This window comes from Vicugna pacos, chromosome 11 (genome assembly GCF_048564905.1).
Source record: "Vicugna pacos chromosome 11, VicPac4, whole genome shotgun sequence".
Classification (NCBI taxonomy): domain Eukaryota; kingdom Metazoa; phylum Chordata; class Mammalia; order Artiodactyla; family Camelidae; genus Vicugna; species Vicugna pacos.
Window position 1 is genome coordinate 96,778,978 of NC_132997.1, and position 18,655 is coordinate 96,797,632.

General features: G+C 43.1%; 1 protein-coding gene across 3 annotated transcripts in view; it reads right to left on the reverse strand.

The window, feature by feature from the left end:
* The window catches only part of ADAM12 (ADAM metallopeptidase domain 12), a 323,192-nt gene that overhangs the window by 236,285 nt on the left and 68,252 nt on the right, over positions 1–18,655 (reverse strand). The gene's annotated exons all lie outside the window — the stretch shown is intronic.

Below are 18,655 nucleotides of genomic sequence, written 5' to 3' on the forward strand. Positions count from 1 at the left end.
GGCATATTCAGTGGAGGGAGAGAAAAAAACATTTTCTTCTTGGGACCATTCTGAGACCCCGAGTTGAGGCCAGGACAACCAGGACAAGGGTCTGGAAACACATCACCCTCCCAGACGGAAGTGACATGCCTGTACTTCTGGGCTCTGCACTTCTTTCCTTTGGCCACGCACTCTTGGGATCCTCATTGACTCAACCCTGTTTCCCACGATCAATTTCTTCCTCAGATTCCTTGTCTCTAGAAAGGGCACCTTCAGTCCCCAACCGCTTATGTCAGAAATGTGAAGTCCTTCTCCCTCAACAACTGCATCCGATCCATGGGAAGGTCCTATCGAGTTGCCCTCCCAGCACATCTCCCGTTGTCCAGATGGGATATCTCTACACGCTGCTCTGGTTCAAACCACAATCATCTCTCACCTAGATGCTGCAAAATCCTTCTACCTGGGTCCCTTCACATCTACCTGGGTCCCTCCACATCTTTGCATTCCTCCCATTCCTTCTCCAATGGCTATGGAAGGATATTTCAAAAAACACAGCCCACAAACAGCTCACATAGCTTAAGATAAAAAAACAAAAAACAAAAACAAAAAACAAACACCCCAACTGAAAAATGGGCAGAAGACCTAAAGAGACATTTTTCCAAAGAAGACATCCAGATGGCCAACAGGCACATGAAAAGATGTTTACCATTGCTAATTATTAGAGAAATGCAAATCAAAACTACAATGAGGTACCACCTCACACCAGTCAGAATGGCTATCATCAAAAAGTCTACAAATAATAAACACTGGAGAGGGCATGGAGAAAAGGGAACACTCCTACACTGTTGGTGAGAATGTAAATTGGTGCAGCCACTATGGAAAACAGCATGGAGGTTGCTTAAAAAACGAAAAATAGAGCTAGTTACCATATGATCCAGCAATCCCACTCCTGGGCACATACCTGGAGGAAACTCTAATTTAAAAAGATACATGTACCCCAATGTTCATAGCAGCACTATTTACAGTAGCCAAGACATGGAAGCAACCTAAGTGTCCGTGAACAGATGAATGGAAAAAGAAAATGTGGTATATATAAAAATACATATATTTTTAATATCCATTATATATAAATAATGAAATATTACTCGGCCATAAAAAAGAATGAAATGATGTCATTTGCAGCAACTAGCGATGATCATACTAAGTGAATTAAGTCAGACAGAGAAAGACAAATATCATGTAATATCACTTTTATGTGGAATCTAAAGAAAAATGATACAAATGAACCTATTTATAAAATAGAATCAGACCCACAGACACAGAAAATGAACTTATGGTTACCAAACGGAAAGTGGGGTAGAAAGGAGAGATAAATTAGGAGTTTGGGATTAATAGATACACACTGCTATATATAAAATAGATAAACCAAAAGGTCTTTGTGGTTCAGGGAACATATTCAATATCTTGTAATAACCTATAATGAAAAAAATTGAACAAGAATATACAGAGATATGTATAACTGAATCACTATGCTGTACACCAGAAACTAACACAACATTGTAAGTCAACTATATTTCAATTAAAAAAAAAAAAACCTCATCCACTTAACCCCTGCTTGTGTCAAGCCTGAGTGTCGTCCCACTGCACTGATGATAAAATGTCAACTCTTGAACGTGGCCTCCAGTGCCCGTCTGACCTGACCCTCTTATCCCTCCACACCCACATGCATTGCTCACCCAGCTCTAGCCACACGCCAAGCCCCTTTTGCAGCTCTGAGTCTTTGCACAGGCTGCTCCCTCTACCTGGAATGCATTCTCCCCACTCTTGTACTCGGTATCAGCTTAAATACCGATAATTCAAAGAAGCCTTTCCTCTCTCCCCAGGCTAATGACATCCACCTCTCTCCAGGCATTCTTTCTCCCAGTCCCCTGTCCTTTCCCTCCTTGTAGGGAAGACTTCCTTCATACTCATTATAATTCAGTACATTGACCTGTAGGTCAACTTGTTTATTATGCCCATGAAAGTGTCAGACAAATAATAGAAGATCAGTTAATATTTGGTGAGTGAAAGAATCAATCAATAAATAGGGCCAGTTGTTCTACCAGCCTCTTCTCCCTCTGGCTAGACAGACACCGTCCTCCCCCTCCCCTACATCCCAGGAATCCCTAGTCTGGGTGTGCCTGTCTGTTAATGGTGGGTAGGCATCTATATTCTCTGTTCTGGGCCAGAAATTCCCAGTTTCTTGCCTTGGCCTGGGAACATATTCACGTGGCAGAGTTCCTTAACCCTCACCCCTACCCCAGGTTCTCCCTGACCTAAACCAGGGTGGTTCGAACATGCCACTCTCTCTCTCTTGCTGAGCCCAAGTCAGTGATTCAGAATCCTTACCCAAGTCAAAATCGATTTGCCACCCCAAAGCTATTCTACGAAGCCCCTCCCATACCTCCCCTCCTCCTGGGCATCCTCCACGATTCCGGAACTGGCAGTCATGTTCAGCTCCCCTCACCCAGGCTAGTATGTTTCAGATGGAGGTTTCACATGTCCAGCAGGCATTTCTAAGAGAACTGAAATTTTTTAATCTTTATTTAAAAAAAAAATCAAAGCAGAAACAGACTCACAGACATAGAAAACAAACTTGTGGTTACCAGGGGGGAATAAGGATGAGGGATAAATTGGGAGTTCGGGATTTGCAGGTACTAATTAGTATATATAGAATAGATAAACAGCAAGGTCCTACTGTACAGCACAGGGAACTATATTCAATACCTTGTAACAGCTGATAATAAAAAAGAATATGAAAAGGAATATATATATATATATATTCCTATATATTCTACATGTGTATAGAACTGAATCACTACGCTGTATACCAGGAATTAACACAACATTGTAAATCAACTATACTTCAAAAAAAGAGGCAACATGTGATTAGTGGCCTCCACTACTGGACAAACTAGACGTGGAACATTCCCATTTTCACAGCAAGTTCACAGACATTTCCAACTTCATTGGACATTCCTGAGTCATCAATAAAGACCTAAAATATGCACCATCCAATAGCTGCCCACATATTAGACTGTTTTAAATACTGGTGCCTTCAGGAGATAAAATTAGGTGCAAACCAAAGTTGATTTTTTTTAATGTGCTTTAAGAAAGCTCTTCTCAATTTTCATCAATGGGTTGTCTTATTTTTTAAGTAGTTACTTAAGCTTGAGAGTTAAACTGGTAAATTCCATATACATGAAATGCTTCAGCATACTTTCTGGGCTTAAATAGACTTTGTTTATTATGGATTCATTCTAGCAAATGACTACACAAACATCTAGAGATCTAGTGAAAACCATGCTTCTTACCTTGGTGTATTTTGCTCCTGCTTGGTGTTTATAAGAATTGTATGGATTTCTGAGTATTTGCTGAACTTTTAAATTCAATATCACTATTCCTCTCCCATATAACATTAAATGCACATCATTTCTTTAGATTTATAGCGTACGAAAGTGTTTCTCAGCCCTAGATTTGCTTTTGACGCTGTCACAAGGACTTTTAACCAAATTTACTTAAACTTTCTGACACTTGGATTAAATTACAAACACATACAGAATGTTCTCTTTAGGGTCTGCATTTTTCACTCATTCATTATATCTTAGTAAGACAACACTATTAATTACACTCACAATAAAACATTAGAACAAAAACACATCTCTGTTCTGTCGAGATGTATCCAGTGTATGTGTGAATATGTCTGTTTGCATGTGTGTGTGAATAACATAGTTACTTGAATTCCAAATTGTGTTTGCCTAAGATATTGACATACATATCACTGTTTTAAAGATAAATCCTGACAATTAATACTTGTGAGTAAAAATAAAATACTTGCAGCACCTTTTTATCCCCCTGAAAAAAATCAGCTAGTTTAAACATTAACATTTGTACTAATTCCACATAAAGTCCCTACGGGAGCTGTTATAACGCTGTAATGTCAACATATTTCAAATGAATAGATTTTCCCCCAGGAAGGCAGAGCTTTATCTGTATATTTTAGTTGAGATCTGAATGGTACAGAAGAAATCAATGGAGATGGAGAACAGAGAGCTATTTTAACTCAAAACCACTAATTGCATTAGACTTCTTAGTTTAAAAGCATGCATTCACTCCATTTTCTTTTGATTTTCAGCCATTGGAGATGATGGACTAGTGCTGGTTAAATACAGCATTCCTCTTCTTAAAAATGACATATTGATTGCCCTAATGAAACTGTCTTTTATTGAATGCTTAAAGAACTGCATTTGCTGAAGAAATCAATTCAAAGCTTATCAATATGCTAGAAATGTTTTGACAGTCATTATAATTCTATTTTTAAATTGGGAAAAGCATATCCAAAAGAGTATATAAAATGTATAAACTGCAGTTTAATGATCATCAGGGTACCTACCACTCAGCTGAAAAATCAAAATATTACCAGAATCTTCAAAGCCCCCTGCATTAGTTTGCTAAGGCTGTCATAACAAAATATCATAGACTGGGTAGCTTAACTAACAGAAATTTATTTTCGCACAGTTCTGGAAGCTAGAAGTCCATGGTCAAAGCAGGTTTAGTTTCTTCTGCGGCCCCTCTCCTTATAAGTTCTTCATGGAAATGAGTTTGGCCAGGTTCCCCCAGGCAATGGTTTGCCCAGGTAGGTCTGCAAAGTAAGGCTCTGGCCGGACCCCACTGCCCGTCACTTGGACCCTCAGCTGCCCTGTACGCTTTCGGAGGTCTCCCACGATGCACTTGTCCAGCACATCCCACTTAACTGGTAGTATACACACATGTTTAAAACGTGATCTACTGATTAGCTAAGGTTTGTTTCTTTTCAGCATTATCCCTTGTGCTGCCTTTCTTTAATCTGTGTAATTGGGAGCTCACCCAAACTTGAATTTAAATTATCTTACCCATGATGGGCGCTAAAAGTCAATAAACACAGGTTTTCATGGATGCAGGAAAGCTTTTGACCTTTTTGCCCCTCTGACGCATGGAATGATACACAGCGTCATCTCCCTGGTGTCCTTATGCCCTTAAAGAAGAGCCAATTTTCAATGACTGAGAAAAAGCTGAACCTGACCGTGCAGTTGAAATAAGGTGGCACTGAGCTGGCAGAAGGAAGGGAAAGGCACTAAGAAATCACATATGGGGTCAGGAGCCGAGCCCACTTCCTTAACGACTTCCAGGCTACCCTTTCAAAGACGATGGTCAGTTCTGAGCCAGCCATTCATCTCAACTGTCGATACTGGAAGCTCAGAGGGATCTGACTTTTTCAAACAGAACAACAATATTAAAATATTGCGTTCAAGGGACTCAGCTATAACTCGATCCCTCTCCAGCACTAAATAAATGCTTCAGGCTGCAGCCTTGGCGCTCGTGGGGCACGAGGGAGTCATTTATTGCTATGACTATTTAGAGGCTTGATTACCACTTTAATATTAGTGCACTGGTTCCACAGCCGGGAAGATACGTGCACCGTGGAGCTGAGAGAGGACAAAGCTGGATTAGCTGCAGAACAGCACAGTAAGGGAAGAGGGCACTGCAGCTCCCTAATGGGTGTCTCTGGCTTGGAGCCTTTCAGTTATCACGTAAATGATGGTGATGTTTATTCATGAGTCGTTGATCTTTTTTTTTTTTATGGGAAATTGACATGTGCAAAGCACTAGTTAACATGGCACACATCACCCTCAGGTAAAAACGGCTTTTGAAAGACACAGCATGTAGTTTTAAGTTGTTTTTGTGTTAAAATATTAGGTTATTTTTCTGTATGGACTCTTCTTACTGTATTTCTTTGCAGGACGAGTTTACAGATTTCCAGCCCACTTCTCCCTTCCCACCACCTTGGGCACGTGTGATGCTGTTAGTTCAAGTTCTTCATGCTGTTGCTACTGGTAGGCCTGCTAATGCTTGCCGTAGCAGAAAACATTTCAGATTTTCATTCTGGAGTACTTCCTACAGCCAGAGCGTCTTTTAGTTTTTAATTTTTATTTTAACTAGAATTAGCTATTCTTTTTTTAAGATATATTGTTTATTTACTGAAGTATAGTCAGTTACAATGTGACAGTTTCTGGTGTACAGCATAATGTCCCAATCATGCATATATATACATATATTCATTTTCATATTCTTTTGCACTAAGGTTATTACAAGATATTGAATTTAGTTCCCTGTGCAGAAGTTCTGCTGTACAGAAGAAATTTGGTTTTTTTAATCTCTTTTTATATATAGTGGTTAACCTTTGCAAAGCTCAAACTCCCAAATTATCCCTTCCCATCCCCTTTCCCTGATAGCCATAAGATTGTTTACTATGTCTGCGAGTCTGTTTCTTTTAGAGATGAATTCATTAATGTCCTCTTTTTTCTTCTACTTTTTTTTTTTTGGATTCCACATATAAGTGATAACATACGGTATTTTTCTTTCTCTTTCTGGCTTACTTCACTTAGAATGACGATCTCCAGGTCCATCCACCTATGTTGCTGCAAATGGCATTATTTTATTCTTTTTTATGGCTGAATAGTATTCCATTGTATCTATCTATCTATTTATCTATCTATATCACAACTTTTTATCCAGTCATGTGGATATCCAGTCTGTGGATGGACATTTAGGTTGCTTCTATGTCTTTAGACAGAGCATCTTAAAGCCTCATTCATTCATTGAAATACTGCCGTTCTCCCCCGATGCATATGTGTGCTATAGGATTACAGTTCCTCCCACTCTGTGTCCAGCTGAGGACAACGGCTGATGCTGAGCAGACAATGGTCGCCTGTTCCCTCCGGGAGCCTACTGCTGGGTTGTAAGAGGAGACTGACAGCACGACTTAACAGAAAGCAATCTACGAAGCATCACGATGCAGTTTCCTCAAACTTAGCACATCTAGAATCCAATCCTTAGTTTACCACCCCTCCCCAATCCAACACAAAGGGGAACTTGGGGAAAGTCCACACCAGCTCTCCACTGGAACTCTCCAGCTTAGTAACAATGCTCCTCCTTCAAACCCTCCAGTGGCGACCCTCTGTTCTTAGAAAAAACTGTGATCCTCACACTACAAAGGGTCTGGCCTCTCACCCCTGGCCTGGCATGAGCTCTTCCCCACCTGCTCACTAAGCTCCTGACACGCGGCTGAACTGGGCAGGCTCTTACACTGACACTTGGGGCTGGATGAGAAGCCCAGGGAGTGTGTGCCCCCAGCCTGGTTCCTGGCACACTCCTGCTCTTGGGACCTTAGCAATAAAGAATCCAAACCAGAGCAGAGGGGTGGAGAGCATGCTGCCAAAGGAGGGGATGAGATGAATATGAATCAATGCAAAATACAATGTGGTGGGTGTGGGGGCTGCAGAGTTAGAAATCAGAGCCATGCAGGGAGGGAGGGTGCAGAGGGAAATCAGGGTAGGAGGGATCTGAGGATGTCCTAGTCTGCTGCTTAATGGTTCTTAACTGCCCAGGGCCTGGGGACTGGACCCTGGACCATCGAGTGGTGACCTGGCGGCCGGAGAGCTGGACCATGTGGTAAGATCACGTTGCTGAAATGAGCCCCTGATCCCAGAGACCAGCATGTGTGCACTTGTCCTTGGCCCTCTGTGGTCCTCCCACGCCCTTCTGCCTGGTTCAGGCACCTTGATTAGCAGGAAGGAGAGACAAACTCGCCCTCCACCAGCTGCCTGCCAATGGCTGGGAACATCAGGACGCCCAGGGCAGGACGCCAACGGCGAAGATGGACTTTCCCATCAGCCAGGCACCCAATCACTCATAAGACCACTTGCAAGCCTAGCGCATATGCCCATCACCCCATATACACAAGGAACCTGGACCTGCCGTGTCAGTGAGGTTGCACCACCAAAGACAGGGCTTGTGATGAGGAATGTGGTTGAGGAATGCAGAAGGCTTGGCTGGGTGCCGGGGCCCAGGTTCACGTTAGCATCCTCAGACTTTCTCCAGCAGCTGAGCAGAAGGCCACTGAGCCTCTGAGTGACGTCTAGGGTCATCTTAAGTGGGAAGTTGAGGGAGCAAATATGTAACAATTCCTCATTCCCTGATTGTAAAGGAGCAAGAACCTTACCTAAGAAAGACCTTCTTTCATTTCATCTTGGAAATGCAGTGTTTCTCCATTTAGGAGGCTGTACCTAGGAGGGCTCAGGCCAGGGATGTGTCCACAGATGGACTGGATGCTGCCACTTGGGCTCAGGGACCGCTGGTCAGTCATTTACCTCTGCAGGGCCTCAGTTTCCTCCCCAGGACACCAGGGCTAACAGCACTCTGCCTGACTACTGGTGTGGCTGGCTGAATAATGGGCCCCTAAAGATGTTCTTGTAAGGAACCTGTGAATACGTTACCTTATTTGGAGAAAGTTACCTCGCATTTATGATTAAGGAGGGGCAGGGAGATTTCCTGGCTTATTCAGATAGGCCCAGTGTACTCATGAGGGTCCTTAAATGCAGAGAACCCTTCATTGCCGGGGGTCACCACGAGGCAAATTTGACCCCTTTGCTCCCTTTGAAGATGAAGCAAGGGAGCCATTAGCCAAGGAAGCAGCAGCCTCCAGAAGCTGGGAATGGCCCTCAGTCTACAGCCAGCGAGAACCCAGGGCCCTGGGCCCCACAACCTCAAAGAGCTGAATCCTGCCAGCATCTCAGATGAGCAGGGGCATCAAAAGGGGCAGCTCTGCACATACCTGGACTTTAACCTCATGTGATGCGAAGCAGAGGACCCAACCAGGCCATCCTGTGACCTTCGGAACTGAGAGGTCAAAAATGGGTACTGCTTATGCCACGTAAGTTGCAGTGGCTTGTTACAGCAGCAACAGAAAGCTGAGACAGTCAGGGACATTGCTGTGAGGCTCAAACGGTAACATGTCTGTTTGGAAACCATCAAGCATGAGGAAATGGAAATGCAAGTTGATTGCAGAAATCCAGCCACACATGGAAATGCTACTTCACGGCATGACGGTGACAAAACACCATCGCATTTAATATTTATTGCTATTTGCCCAAATTGCAACCTTCTCATGCTTTTTGTATTTAGATCTAAAGGGCAGAATAATTTAAGTATTTTTTAAAAAAGCTGACAAGTTTTCAAAGAGAAATATTATAAATTCATTAACTGGGGCATGTTTGTAAGGCAGGCACCAGGCCAGTTCCTGCGGAGGGGGCCAAAAGCAACTTATCTCTTTCCTCGTATAAGCAGCACGTCGCAGGAGACCCTCTGTCCTGCCACTTCAGCAGCTATATTTTAACTTTAACTTAACCCCCATGCTTCATTCACCTCTGGCCGAAGCACACCTTTCAAATCTTTTGATCATACAATGCCTTGCCTAACCTGTTGATTCTTTTCTTAGATTAAAGAAGTAGAAATGAATAAGTAATTCATGGATGGCTAGATCTTTCCCCCAGCTTCCCCTTCAGTCATCCCAGGAGCGAACTGCGTGAACCAGGCAGTATCTAAAGAAGGATCACAAGGCGTCAGCAAGTCTGCACACGGTGAAAGATGAAGGAGACTCCCATCCCTTCCCAAATGATTAACTGCAACTAGCTTCCCCTTTTTCCCTTTAAAAACTTTCATGGTCAAATAGACTCTTTGGAGTTGGTTCTTGGACATGAGTCTGCCTTCTCGCCAGGTTGCCAGCCTCCTGAATAAAGCAAATTTTCCTTTTCCAACCAACACTTTTCTCTCAAGTATTGGCTTTCAAGCAGCAAGCAGTCGAACCTGAGTTTGGTCATGCTGGTTTCAGATGGAAAGATCTTGTACCTCTATGACCAGGGCTATGAAAGAGGATAGAAGGTCCTGAAAGACCCAAGTGGACACAGTACAAAGTATGTGAAGGCATTTCATTTTGATGTGAAATATTCTCAAGATAATACTTTCTAAGGTCTGCCTACTGATATAATCAGGGGCGTTACACTATGAGAAAACAGCACAGAGCATCGCCTTACGGAATGATTCCTTGTGTTTGAAGACACAGCCGTAGAGCAACACGCTCTGTGTTTATTAACTACAAGGCTTGGTTTCCAATTCAAAGTTCATTTATCTAACTAATTTGATGTCTGGAAACATTTACGCACCATTTTTACCCCCTACAACATTATTTCAAAACTGTCAGTCAGAGAAAGTTAATCGCTTAAGTTGCTAGTTTGTTTGCATGCAAGCTGTCTTCTAGAGCGACTATCCCATTTAAATGTTGACTAAGGGCCATTTATAAAGCATCACGGTAATCTTTCAAATAAACATGAGCAAATATAACAAACTCTTTAAAGAGTAACCCTGCTATCGATCACAGAGGCGCTGCCAAGTCCTGTGTCCTAACCGAAGCTTAGTGCAAACAAGCTTTTCTACTGCAAACAGAATTACAGCTAATTGCCAACTTTTTATAAAACACACCCTAATGGCTCCATAAAAACTGACGCTAAAAGCCTTGCAGAGATCTTGGAGAATCCACATTTCACAACGTTAGACAGAAAGTGCAGTATGACTGTCACCAGCTTTTCCCATTGCTTGCCTGTCACGCTATTTATTGGGATGTTTGGGTTTCAAAATCAGGAGACAGAAAGAGCTGGAAGGGGGACTCCGAGTGAGGAGACGGAGCCAGAGAGGACGGGGCTGCGGGCGGGCACGGATGCAGGCCTGAGACGGGGGGCACGGGAAGGGCAAGGGAGGGCCCCAGTGGCCTCAGAGCCACACGCGGACCCTCACTCCACTGGGTTCGGGGTACTCTACGCTTCTTGATACAGTTTCCCATCTTCACCCTACCTTGGTTCTGAGACAGAGAGGTCCTGAATCCATGTACCTCGTTGAACGCAAACCTGAATTCAACTTTTTTTTCTATTAAAATATTAGTAAAGTCAACCAATCCAAAATCCAGTAACACTTATGGAGAACTTTGTCCCCTATGTAGAGGGCCTCCAAGTCCAAATCTCCAGCTCCAGCCTCTATCTTGTGATGTGAATGCCCCACAAGACAAGTCCAACAGATGTCTCACCAGCAACTCAAACACCGCCGGGTTGAAAGCTCACTCCCCATGTTTCACATCCTCTGCACAACGTCTCCAAGCCCAGACCCCCTTCTGCTCCCTGTTATCATCATCATCATCCCTTTGTGCCTCATTCGTGTCATCTTCTGACTCTTGTGCTTCTCCCCATCCCGTGGTGAATTAGTGAGCAAGCTCCGTGGATGCCACCTCTGGAGTGTCTCTGCAGCTTGGTCCTCATTCCAGCTCTCCCGGCCACTGTCTCACCTCCCAGCCCTCGACGTGGTTCCCTGAGCCGTTTCACAAACGCAGGGCTCATGTTACGCTTTTCCTCTTCCGCTTGGTCTGAAGCAGACGTTCCTTGGCGTCTCATGCTCCTCAGCCTGCCCCCCTCCCTCCGCCCCCACTTAACGTACGAGGGCAGAGTTGACAAAATTTTCTGTAAAGGGCCAGATAATAAATATTTTAAGCTTTGTGGGCCATTTGGTCTTTTCCAGGATTACTCAACTTTGCCCTTGCAGGGCAAAACCAGCCACAGACAAAACAGGGCTGGCCATGGCTTTGACTTTGTAAAAGGATGGCCGTAAGGGCTCAGGGCTCCCTTAAGTCCTGCTGGGAAGGAAAAAGAGCAGCTCCATTCCTATAAGTGACCTTAAAAACATCTGTGCAAAACTGGACAAATAATCAATTTAATTGGACTTTGCAACAAAGTAACGTTGACTTGACAAAAGGCAAAACAGAGAAAGAAGAGTCAAGACGGCTAAGAGATGCAGCACGTGGGTATGAATAATTCATAGCTGACCTACCAGATGTTTAACTACCGAAACCCCAAATTCCATTATTTTCTAAAGAAAATACCATACAGGGATACCTGAAGTCCTGCTGAAAAAAAATCTTTTATTTGTAACAATTTCAAAGAGAGTAGTTCAGTAAAGATATGAGTTACCAGCTAGGTGACATTTTGTATAAAGAAAATTGTGCGTGTGTTTGTGGATTTTTCTTACACAGAAGATAGGATCTTACCTAAAGGTGCAGTGAAATAAGGAGCGACACAAAGATCAAAGGAAGTGGTCAGTAAAGCTCATCAGTAGCTTTACCCTAAACCAAATTTTTTTTTCTTTTCATTATAGACACCTTTCTCTCCCCTAAAATAAACAGGATCACAACAAACTTGAGGTCAAATTCAAGCACCATGAATCACCACCTCTGCGACTTAGTCATTGTTAGCCTCTCTGAGCCCGTTTCTTCACTTGTAAATCATAACAATACCGACTGCGAGGATTAGATGACACGGTTTGTACCAAGCCTTGGACGGCGCTGGCAGGCGGGAGGCTCTCAACGTGACTGGCAGGAGGGGTCGCAGCACACTGCTGCTCGCGTCGGAGTACAGATCACACCTCTGTTCCTTTTCCTAAGAATATATTTTTGCCTCCCCATCCAGCAAAATATTCCCATTCTTACAATCTAGTTTCCACTTTGTTGTAAACCATAACATCTCACAGCAAAAAATATATATACGCACATCTATTTCTGTTCTGCAGGAATTGTTGGGGAAACAAAAAGATTTACTCATAAGACCCTTATCCAAACTGTCAATCATGGTTTTCTGAATAAGAAAAGAAAGGTTAATAAACCCCTTCTCAATAATTCCAGGGGACTCTGTCCCTCACCCCCTAAATATACACACATTCCTTCCCCTGTTCCATGTTTACTTTTTTTTTTTTGCCTATTCTAGAAGGTGCTGTTTGTAAAGAAAGACAAAATAAACACAACCATGGGATGCAGAGTGGACAAAAGGCAAAGCCAATCTCTCTTCATCTGACAAGAAAAGCTAGAAATAAACCACTGTGATGAAGCACTGAGCAGCAGGGAAACACATGCGCTCCACGGGTAAACCACGCATCTGCACACCGTGTGCACTGTGAACAGTGCAACCTGCTGGCAGGTAGATTTCATGAAAGGCAGCGGCTGGAGAAGCAGCAGGCTCATAGCTGTCCCTGTGCGTGGGGACCACCAGGATGTGTGTGCCAGGACACAGTTTACATTAAAATGCCTGGTAGGTAACCACCTATTCTTTCTTTTTAAATATACCGTTGAAAAGAACTACATTTTCAAAGTCTTGCAAAAGCATTGTTCCCTCCTCAAACACATCCTCTGGAGGAGCCACACAGCCCTGGTCCTCCCATTGTTTTCCATCAGGCATAGTTATCATGTAGTCACCACTGGGGGACTCTGCTCTGCAACCACATCTTTTTAAAAACGTTATCATTTACACTCATTGTGTTGTATAAAGTACGTACATAATGTGCACATGAACTGTCTGGAAATACCTCTATCTCCAAATAACATTACGTGGTGTAGCCCGCAGTCTGCAGGAGCATCCCGGCTGGTGCCTTTACCCTCTACAATCCATCGCTGGCTGCTGTGAAAAGTATGATGCCAGATGAAGGGGGGGAAAAGCAAAGCATGGCTACACTTCTCCAAACATACACATACACAGCTTATAATGGAACCCCCATGGAAACAAGTCACATGACCACATTCGATGTAATATCTACAAAGTGTGGACTCTGAAATATAAAGCCAACTGCATGTAAAAATATATCAACTTCAAAAATTACTTACAGTGAGACTTCGCTTGTGTCTTACCAACAGGTAGCTGACAGTCAAAATCTCACAATATAGATGTAACAGACATGTAAGAGCGACAAGAAAATTCCCGAAACCCATAAAGCTGTTCAAATGTGAAAACAGAAAAGTTCCAACAATGAAACATTCGCTGTGGTGAGCCCTCGCCATCTAAGATAGAAAAGAGTCTAGAAGAAGGCCTTAGGTGTTACATAAATTTGACTTCCTCTTGCTCAGAGAGTTCTTAAAATGCAGCCACGGTTGCAGCATTTCAGATATGAGCCACCTAATTTCGATTTCAGTGCCACTCCTTATCCTCCAAGATCTGTACCTTCCAGGTCTGTGATCCGGTCCAGGACTGCATCAGTTTGTCATCAACTATGATCCCAGCTCTTTATCCTATGAAATGCTATTGTCTCAGATTCCCCCTCTCCTTAGCTATTTTTTAAATTGAACCACAGGCATCATCATCTAGTTTACTGATTTGTTTTATGAGTTTGGGCCCATAGTGCCAACTTATTGAGAACTTTTAAAGCCATGACTCTTTTGGCCAACCTAGTAGCTACTCAGTGCCATGCCAGGCTTACGAAGTACAGTATTACAGTGTTGGTGAGATGCCAAGAAATGGGCATGTTCATGCACAGCTGGTACAAGAATAAATCGGTGCAGCCTTCCATAAAGAAATCTGGAAATAATTATGATACTCCTTAAAATGTACATATCTTTGATTCAACAATTCCACTTTTAAGAATTCATCTAAGGGGAATAACCAGAAAAGTATGTACAAGTAGAAAGATATTTAGCACAGCTTATATTGGAAAGTTTAAAAATGCCTGTACATCCACCCCAAAGGAACGGCTGAAAAAAAGCCACAGGAACCAGGTGATATGATATTACACAGTCATTAAGCTGACGGTCCAAGAATGGAGAAGTTCTGCTTCTGCTGATGACAGTCTGATTAATTTGGATTCATTCTCCCACAGAAAATAACTATAAAAGCTGGGCAAAGTATACAAAAATTCTATTTGAAGATAACGTAGAGTTTCCAAAGTAATGAAGATTCATGGGGCCGTGACCCAGGGAGAGGAGGAAACCCAACGTGTGAGATTAACATTCCCACCCGAGGCATCTGAGGATGTTTGAAGAGGCAGTTTGGAGGCTGAAGACTTCAGCATAACTTTCAACAGACTCACAGGGCTGAAGGGGCAAAAACTGAACATAAGGGACTGTTAGGAGGTGGCAGTGATAACCCTCAACTCTGGGCTTTGGGTTGCAGTGCCTCAATGATGAGTCTTGGGAGAAGGGGTGGATGAGAGATAGAGCAGTCCTCAGGGGGGCTGCAGCCAGCCCAGCGCCCGATCGCGAGTGCTCCTACCCGAGGCACCAACCAGAGAACATCAGTATCTCAAACTATCTTTAAGCTTTACATACACAATGTCTGATACTCAGAATTTAACCAGGCAGAAGTGGATGCCAAGAAGAAGAGGCTGAAATGCAGGAGAAACCATAGACACTGATCTGCAGGAGGTCTAGTTAATGGAGCTAACAGAAACAGACTTCAAAAATGACTAGGCTTACTATGTTCAAGGAGTTAAAAAAAAAACAAAAAGTTTCACCAGAGAACTGGAATGACATGGATGTTCTAGAACTGGAAAACATAGCTCACTGAATAGGTTCAACAGCAGTTTAAACGCAGCCGAAGAGAGGAAGAGTGAGTGGAAGACAGGTCTGTGGAAATTTGCAGGGCTAAGGCATAAAGAGACAGAAGGATGAAAAATTTAGAAAAGAGCTCAAGAGATATAAGGGATGCGGCGAAAGGTCTACGCCTGTCCAATCAGAGACACAGAAAAGGACACAAGAGAAAACACAGCAGAAACCATATTTGAAGAGAAAATAGCTAGAAGTTTTCCAAAATTGGCAAAAGTCATCAAGGCCCACATTTTTAAAACACTCTGAGGAGGGGGTAATAGCTCAGTGGTAGATGGCATGCTGAACATGCACAAGGTCCCAGGTTCAGTCCCCAGTACATCCATCAAAAAAAAAAAAAAAAAGGAATTCTCTTAAAATAGATTTACAGACATAGAAAAGAAACTATGGTTACCAAAGGGGGAAGGGGGTGAGGGAGGGATAAATTAGGAGTTTGGGATTAACAAATACACATTATTAAATATAAAATAAACAACAGTGACCTACAGTACCGCACAGGGAACTATATTCGATTTCTTGTGATAACATATAATGGAAAAGAATCTGAAAAGAAAAAATATGTATGTATGTCTACATATAACAGAATCACTTTGCCGTACACCTGAAACTACCATTGTAAATCAACTACACTTCAATTAAAAAATAAATAAATAAAAGTAAAACACTATGAACCCCAAGCACTATAAATAAAAATAAAAACCACACATAGACTTGACACAGTAAAATTCCTGAAAAATAGAGATGAGGAAAAAAATACAAATCTTCAAAGCAGCAGCAGTAACTGGCAGATGACATCACAGAAAGCAACCGGACTCTATTATAGCGCGGAGGGAAAGTAATTTCCACCTGGGAGTTCTGTAGCCCACGAAATACCCTTCAAAACTGAAGATGCAATGAAGATATTTTCAGGCAGATAAAAACCAAAACAACTCATAAGCAACAGGCTGCATTAAGGAACACTAAGGGCTTGTCTTCAGGCAAGAGGAAACTGAACCCTTGACAGCTGCTCGGCGATGCAGGAAGGCACGAAGGGGTGCGACTGACACTTGGGAACCTCGAAATGAATATTAAAGGCAGGATACAACCATACTATGGAAGAGGAAGTAAATAGAATCCATTCCTACTTAGAACTTCTGTCACTAGAGATGCAGCCCATATATCTTCTGGCCACGCTCATTTCTTCAGCAAATCTGCTGAGCATCTATTATGTGCACACTGTGCAGGGCGCTGGGGCGACAGAGAGGAAGACGCCCACTTTATAGGTGACGAAGAAAAACTCGGGGAGATTGAACAACTTGCTCAAGATCACCAGGCTCATGGCTGGCAGAGCTGAACTCCAGGTCTATTTCCTTGTCATAGATCTTTTACTAAAGCAACTGTTGCTCCCCAGAAAAAACAATGTATATATGAACGCTCAGCTGGAATTTATCTATATTACTCTCTTTCTCTATGATGTTTTGTTGCCATTAACATTCAGCGTTTTTTTCCTCTCACATCCTGACATCATGTCACTCTCTTCAACTTATTCCCTTTAACTCTCTTTCCTACTCTTGATGCCTCTGTAGCAAAAAATATCTTGAACTTGTTTATGAAATGTGCAACCTTCTGTTTCTTAAGATGTCAAGGCTTCAGCATCCTGCACTTGAAAGAATCTCACTGGGATTTTCAACTCTTTGAGGTTACTGCTCAAATCATACACAGCTGCTGTCCACTCACCCTGGCCAAGAGCTGGGGTCAGGGTCGAAGGGGAAGCTCCGTGGTGGCCCAGGAAAGAAGGAAGAAGGCTGCTATGTCCCTCCACCTGCCTGACCCCATCCCACCTGCTGAGACCTGGGCCTGGGGCCCCGGTGCTGAGCAGAGGGGGGAAAGTCAGCACTCATGCTACCAACGGGGCTCGTTTCGGCTTCTCGTTACTGAATTCACAGCCTCCAAGCCCAGAGTCAGCCCCCTTAACTCTGGCAATAACTCCTGCATATTCCTGCATTACAGTTTAACAACGCAGAGGGAAGAATTACTTCTACAAAGCAATGATCAATCACATGTCTCCATCTAATTCATGGTCAAGACACATTTTTAGAACACTGAAATACTGCTTCAGTATTTCTGCTGTTAACACAAGACCCTGGTTTTATTTGCTGGAGAACTTATTAACACAGGACCTCACATCTTTTATGAATAAGAAACACAAAAACTGACCTGACCAAAGAATAAAATTCCAAACAGAAAAATAAAAGTACGCCTTAAAAGCCTGCGATACACCGTTTGTACAGGCTGGGTGTTTCATTCTTCTCACACGTCCACAGATTAAGTGTCTCGCCCACAAACACGGCTCCCATAGTCCCTGAGATCCCGCAACCACATTATGATGGAAAAGACCAACTTCTGAGGGGACCCCCAAGGTTTCTGTCAACAGGTCTTTTTAGTTTGTCTGCTGGATAGAGGCAAATATGCAAAGCAAGCCACTGTTTCAATAGGTAGGTTGACATTAGTGGTTACCAGCCGGGGGTGGTTTTGCCCCCAGGGCACACGTGGCAAAGCTTGGAGACGTTCCCGGTTGTCGTGACGGTGCGAGGATGCTACTGGCATCTAGTTGGTAGGGACCAGAGATGCTGCTAAACATGCCACAGCGCACAGGATGACCCAGCTGTCCCCAACTCCTCCAGCAAAGAAGCGTCTGGTCCCAAATGCTAACAGTGTCGCAGTTCAGAAGCCTTGGTTTAACATCTTTCCTTATGAATAGCTGTATTTAGCCAGATGGTGTATAACTTAATAAGTACTAACCATCCCCTGCTTTATGTAGCACTCTTGCTCATTATTTTATTTATATATGCAAACAGATGGATTATGTATTTTTAAGACCACCTTTGAATGGGAGAAAATGTGCCAAAACATAACTACATTCAACCCATGTCAGTGTGAATGTAGTTTCACTCAGCCCCAGAAATGATGGAACGTTGGAAAATAGATTAATGTGTATTTAAACTGGGGAGGTCTTCTGGAAGAGATAGGTCTTCGGTTCTTGTTTAAAGGAAGATCAGGGCATGCTGGTGGGAGGACAGGAGAACTTTCATGTTTCTGAGTCAAATGTGCAAAAACTTGGAGTCAGGCAAAAGGCACGTGGGGGTGGGAGTGCTGGTCAATACGGCTGGAACAGTGCGTTTGGGGAGGGACATATATTTACTTGAGATCAAGGCTTATAGGGTGTGACCACTTGGCAGGAAGATTTGAGGACAATCAACAAAAGTTTGCGTTTAATCCTGAGCAATGGAAAGGCAGGGACCATTACAAGCCCACTGAGAAATTGAAGATAAAAACACACCAGTCCACTCTGCTCTCATCCAAGTGGATGACGCGGCCTTC